At 32.9% G+C, this 5,608-nt stretch overlaps 1 long non-coding RNA gene across 1 annotated transcript; it reads left to right on the top strand.

The window, feature by feature from the left end:
* The first annotated feature begins 325 nt into the window (after nucleotides 1–325).
* LOC129967161 (uncharacterized) lies at nucleotides 326–4,864 on the top strand. Its single transcript, XR_008784354.1, has 3 exons — nucleotides 326–458; nucleotides 1,704–1,890; nucleotides 3,675–4,864. It is a non-coding gene; the product is annotated as an uncharacterized LOC129967161 (long non-coding RNA).
* Nucleotides 4,865–5,608: the final 744 nt, after the last annotated feature.

The following is a 5,608-nucleotide window of genomic DNA, read 5'->3' as shown; positions in this document are numbered from 1 at the left end:
CATAAAGCTGTTTGGAGAGCGTTATGAGTTTAATACAATTTAGTTAGATTGCCATCCAATTATGAACAGTCAGATTCAACATGTAACTCACATACAGTGTACATCATCAGCGAAATCGTATTTCGAATCAGCAATCCTTTTGTGCCAAAGAAAGGTCTCAATAACTATGTTGTCATGGCTCCCAAATGAATAAATTCGAATTAAATTTATGTAAATGACTCTAAATGATTAAACAGAAAAATATTTCTCAGGAACAATTTCATTGGTTAGGATATATTCAAGATACTTTAAAACAAGTGAATCGTAGGTTGTTTATACCTTTTATGTTATTTTGAAATCGAAGTGTGTGATATGTTTGACCGGTTGCTTTTATTTTTTTTAAAGCTTACTCTAACTGCACTAAATATTCATATATGTTGATATAAATTCTGACGGTATGTCTGCCATCCCATTTATTGGTAAGTAGGTTTTAATTTTAGGAGGTTGCCTTGAATTGTAGTATAAATGTCTGTAAATAATGGCTATCGTATCGGTTGTATGACATCTGAAATGTGCATTTCAAACTAATCCCTATCTTAATTATTGGTTCTCATTTAATATGGAAGCAGGTGTCCAGTTTTAAATGAATTAAGGAATGAAGTTCGAGTTTTTTCAATGATACAATACAAAAACCGAGTTTACTTTCCTGTCTTGATTAAATACATAAATTTGAATAATTCTACAGATGGATATCAACAAATATCTGTTCAATTATCTTACTAAGTGCCCTAGGTTCTTATTAAAAATATTTTTAGAGATAAATTTTAGGTGGGAAATCTGAAAAGATCAACTCTGAACTATCCTAAATTGTCGAATATACAAATGGAAGAGCTCCTTTTGTTTCATGTAGAAAAATGCGATATATATGACAACATAATTTAGCCTAATATGAATAGGCGCTCGCATTGAATACGCGATATTATACTCGATTATATAACTTCTATTCTATAATTTCATCAAAACTATTCAAGTTTGAAAATGTTATATCCGTTTATTGTAGCTGTCAGGGTCCTATAACTGCCTTTTAACAAACTTTACGGAACGAGACAAATACTATAATGTAATGCACTACTAATATTAACCCTTTGTAATGAGCACTCTTCTCTCTTGCCTCCAACTTAAAATGCCTACAAACGCAATTTAGCATATAGAACTTCCATATTCACATTTCATTAATTCTTAAATTTACACGCGATATTTCAAATGTGTGCTAAAATTTCTAAAAGCAACTATAGTTATAGCCGCGCATCGAATCTTCGCACCAAAGTGACAGCGAGATTTACCTCTCCAATTGTGTCATTAAATGTGGCGAGTCGCCTTTCGAGGGCAAGGTGTTAAATCGGTCCATATAGTGTGTCAAAAATGAGCTGCATAATACTCAATGATGATTGCTTGTATGTTACTTTGTCTTCAGAGCTTGTAACTTGCTGAATAACCTGTTAACTTGCCACTTTGATAAATATCTAAACAATCGGATTTGAAATCTAAATATTTTTTATTCATATTCACAATAGTTGAAAGAATGATCTTTATTAATTCTGTAGCATCAGTTCAGAAGCTTAACTAGCTTTTTTACCAGAAAGTTTCAATTTTCCAGATTAGCTTCTTAAGTCAAATCCTATAAAATGTTGCATATCTCTTATGCACGGCGTCTTTTATTACAGAAACTTCAAATAAGCCTCTTCAGGTTGCTACCTTGTTTGAACTTGAAATGGCAATGCTACTCCTGTCCATTGCTACTTAAATCAATCTTCGCTGAGGATTACCTAAGCTACTCGGTAACGATAGAGCCGAAACACCGTGCAGAAGTTGTACAGTAATCTGCAGAAGTTGCTTGAATATCCACCCAAGGTGAGAAATGATTTATTTTGCTCCATTAAGAGGAATTCCACTTCTCAGGGTCAAGCAATTGAAAAATGTCAAAGTATTTTCAATATTTTACGTTTAATGAGGTATTTGAATATTTTGAAACTTAAAGCTGCTTAGTATCCGTCTAATCGATCATTTCTGTATATTCGCTTGAAGTGCAAAGTGATTATCAAGTACTATGTTAGAAAACTTGTCTTTATATGAAGACTATCGTACTACCCAAATGATTGGAATATTTCGGAAAACAGTTAAAATAAACACTTCAAGGAAATATTATGTTACTTGAACAATATTTCATTTAACGAAACTTGATCTTTTTAACTGTCATATTGTTCACTAATCTCGATGTATTTCGCCATTTCGTAAATGAAGTATTATTAAATACGATAGAATAGTATTAATAATCTCAAGCATAATTTCCTTTTTATTCTTTAGCTCATTAAATTTTTTCTGCTTCGGACTTTAAATTTTCTAGGGGAGACGTCAATCATGAAATGACTGTATCCAACCATGCAACCTTTAATAAAAGGGCTTTAACTCTTTGGCTACTAATGGAACATGCATAGACCTTTCAAATATTGTAAACTTGTGAGAATCTTAAGTCGTTGCAATGTCCTATTTTTAGTAAAAAGTAGATGATTCAATATCGTAACTGTTAACTTCGAAGTGATCTTTTTCTATTAAAACCATCAATTACTGAAATTGTTCTACACGCTAGTTCTGATAATGTGCAATGCTTAAACCCTATTTTGAAATATTGCATATTTACATATAGCAAACCTTCTTAGTAACAAGTATCAAATTTTAAGCATGTAAATCCATCAAAAGTTTTCATTGCATGTCAAATCGATTATTTAATGTCGTCACTTTAGCGTGAGCCAGTCTTAAATAGTTGGCACTGTCAGCTTGCTCATGCTTCAGCAGCGTAGTCTCATTTTAGGTTGGTGCAGGTTTCCATTTTATTGTTCTGGAGTCTACATCTATGTCGGCATAAATTTTATTTCCCTCAATTTGTAATTCATCGAAAACTGTACATAAAGTATGAAACGATATGTATTCATAAATATTTGAGATTAGCAATGTATCATCTAGAACCAAAGCAAATAATGGAACACGATTGCACAATTATGAATAGCAATACGTCGCTTCTATAGATTTAATTATGAAGGCAATCGGATCATTGGAATGTCTCGTTGTTCATGAATCGAATCGTTAACAAGTCAAGAAGGCAATTCATTTCTAGTTTTCGACTGAGTATTCGAAAAGAATACAGTATAGAAAATTTTACTCAACAGTACAGTATTGTAATAAATATAACTGCTGACAGATTTCCTAATCGTTCCATTTGTTGACTTCTAGCATTCTCATTCTGACCATAAAATCATTCGTTTGGTTAGTACAATTAAACACTCTTGTATGCAGTTTAACTTTTTAAACCTCTCGGATTTATTTTTAAAAGGAATCGGCTTCAACATTTTCAGCTACGGTGGAATTCAGAAATTGAAGTGACCAAATTTTAATGATTAGTTTTAAATTAAATTCTTATTAGCTTCTTTAATCTTGTATCTAGTGGATAGGTATCTACGATATTAATTTCTTCCTATGTTGTAAAAACCTAAAGAATGAGTCCTGCACCAATATTAAAGTTAACTGAATTTCTCGTTCTTACTTGCTTTAATTTATATGAAACTTCTGTCCGATCTGTACTGGTCATTTCGACTATTTGAAAACTTCTTATTGTATTCATTAAATGTTGTCTTTTTCAGGGCTCGGAAAAACTTGCCTTACTGAGCTTGAAGGAGAGGATCTGGATGCTGATCTAGATTTGCCTTGTTTTCATCAAGACGTGCATACAAAAGGTCAATTCATTCTTCAATGGTGAAATCCACTACTAGCATCTGTGTGGTAAAAACATCGAATATCTTTATATGCTTGGATGATTTTGGATTAATGACTGTCTTATTTCCTGCTACCTGTAACAGACAAAAGTAATCGGATTTTTAATCTGGTTGACATATGTTTACCTCAATATTAAATCTGTATCTAAAATTAATTTATCAATAGTAATTAGTAAAATGGTATGTAGGGGAACTTCAAGATGGATATCGGAAATTATTTCAAATACTTAACGGTTCATACGATTCTTCAAATTTTTGCTTTTTTAAATTCTTTCGAATGAAACGGACAAAAATATCCGAGATTTATTTTCTACACAGGGTAGTTAATGCTGACATTATGACAGCGCTGCATTTTCATTTCGTTAAGGTCAATCTACATTCTACATGTCCATATCGGAAGAATAGCATTCGAGATATCTCGAATACGAATTTACACTTATTTCGCTTACTCGGTTATTAAGTTGCACTGTTTTTAAGGTAGGGTTTAAGGTACCTTTAGATAGTTATGCCTGTCGCGTTCAGATGAATGTGTAGAATGAAGCCTCTTCAAATTTCTTGTCAGTTTAATCTCTTAAATGGGCTCGGTAGTATTCTGCGTCTTCTCATTATCAATAGAGCATTCTTTCAACCTAACATTCTATTAGTGGCCATAATGCCAAATTCAAATCGGTTTTAACGAATCCTTAAATGAATCTCGTTTGGCACTCGCTCCTTGCAAGAAATTAAGATTTGCATTTCGTTTACTCACTCTGTTGATAGGCTTTATGTTTAAGTTAATAAACGTTCCGAGACTGACGATATTCGAACCTCTTCGTATCGGGTCATTCAAATTCAATAGCATCTGAATTTTTCCCCATTTTTGAGTTTCTAAAGAAACTAAATTTCTCCGGCTGAAAGACTTCAATTTGATTAAAAAAACAAATTTTAATCAACTTAAAGTTTTTACAATATTAACTGGGTAATGAGTAATCGTCACTCTTAATGTTTAATTCTAATGTTTAATATTTTGATAGTCCTTTGTTGATTAGAATAGATAAATCCTGTCCCCACTCCATTCAATTAATTTGCGTATCAAATAAGTGTCTGCGAAAATGTAATCATTTTCTGTGAATTTTAAAGTATCGGCACCCTGTCAAAGGATGGCGATTTAAACTTCGGTAATAACGTTTCAGCTCTTCTAATTAACGGAACACTAAATGTAACTGCTATTCTTTGAATTGTATACGAATAGCTAATTTTTCTTTAAAAAGTGTAAGATATGATGGAATTCGTTTAATATCGGATAGCCTCGTTTATCGACAGATGCCAATGTTAAAAGTAGAAATTGTACTTAATAGGTTTTTAAGGGAAATTTGGGATGATAAAATGAGGCGTGGTGAACTAGTAAGTTGAAATGAAGATTGGAACGAAAAAGGTTGGGTTAGGACGATTTAAGGAGGATCGTAAAGATCGAGCGGGATTTAGGGAATTGGTAGAATAGAGGCCGGCACGTTAAGGATATGCTGGTCCCTGTATACTTTCCGTCTAGGCTGTTTGGGACCGGCGGTCTAAACGGAAAGTATCGGTCCCCGGGGAACCAGTACTTAACGTGTCAATGGATTGGGTTGCTATCAGTCTTATAAAATGGAAAAGGCAGAATGTGAAAGCTAAACTAATAGAATTTAAGTGGGATTGTAACTATTTAAGGAATATGGGTATTTCAGGGGACTAACAAGGGATAGAACCTATCTAGTGTAATTTGTACATCAAACATTGGCTGCAACTTCTAAATTTAAACGCGTAAATATTAGTGCGTGGTATTG

The sequence above is a fragment of the Argiope bruennichi genome, chromosome 4 (genome assembly GCF_947563725.1).
Source record: "Argiope bruennichi chromosome 4, qqArgBrue1.1, whole genome shotgun sequence".
NCBI lineage: Eukaryota > Metazoa > Arthropoda > Arachnida > Araneae > Araneidae > Argiope > Argiope bruennichi.
This window is presented reverse-complemented; position numbering and strand designations above follow the sequence as displayed.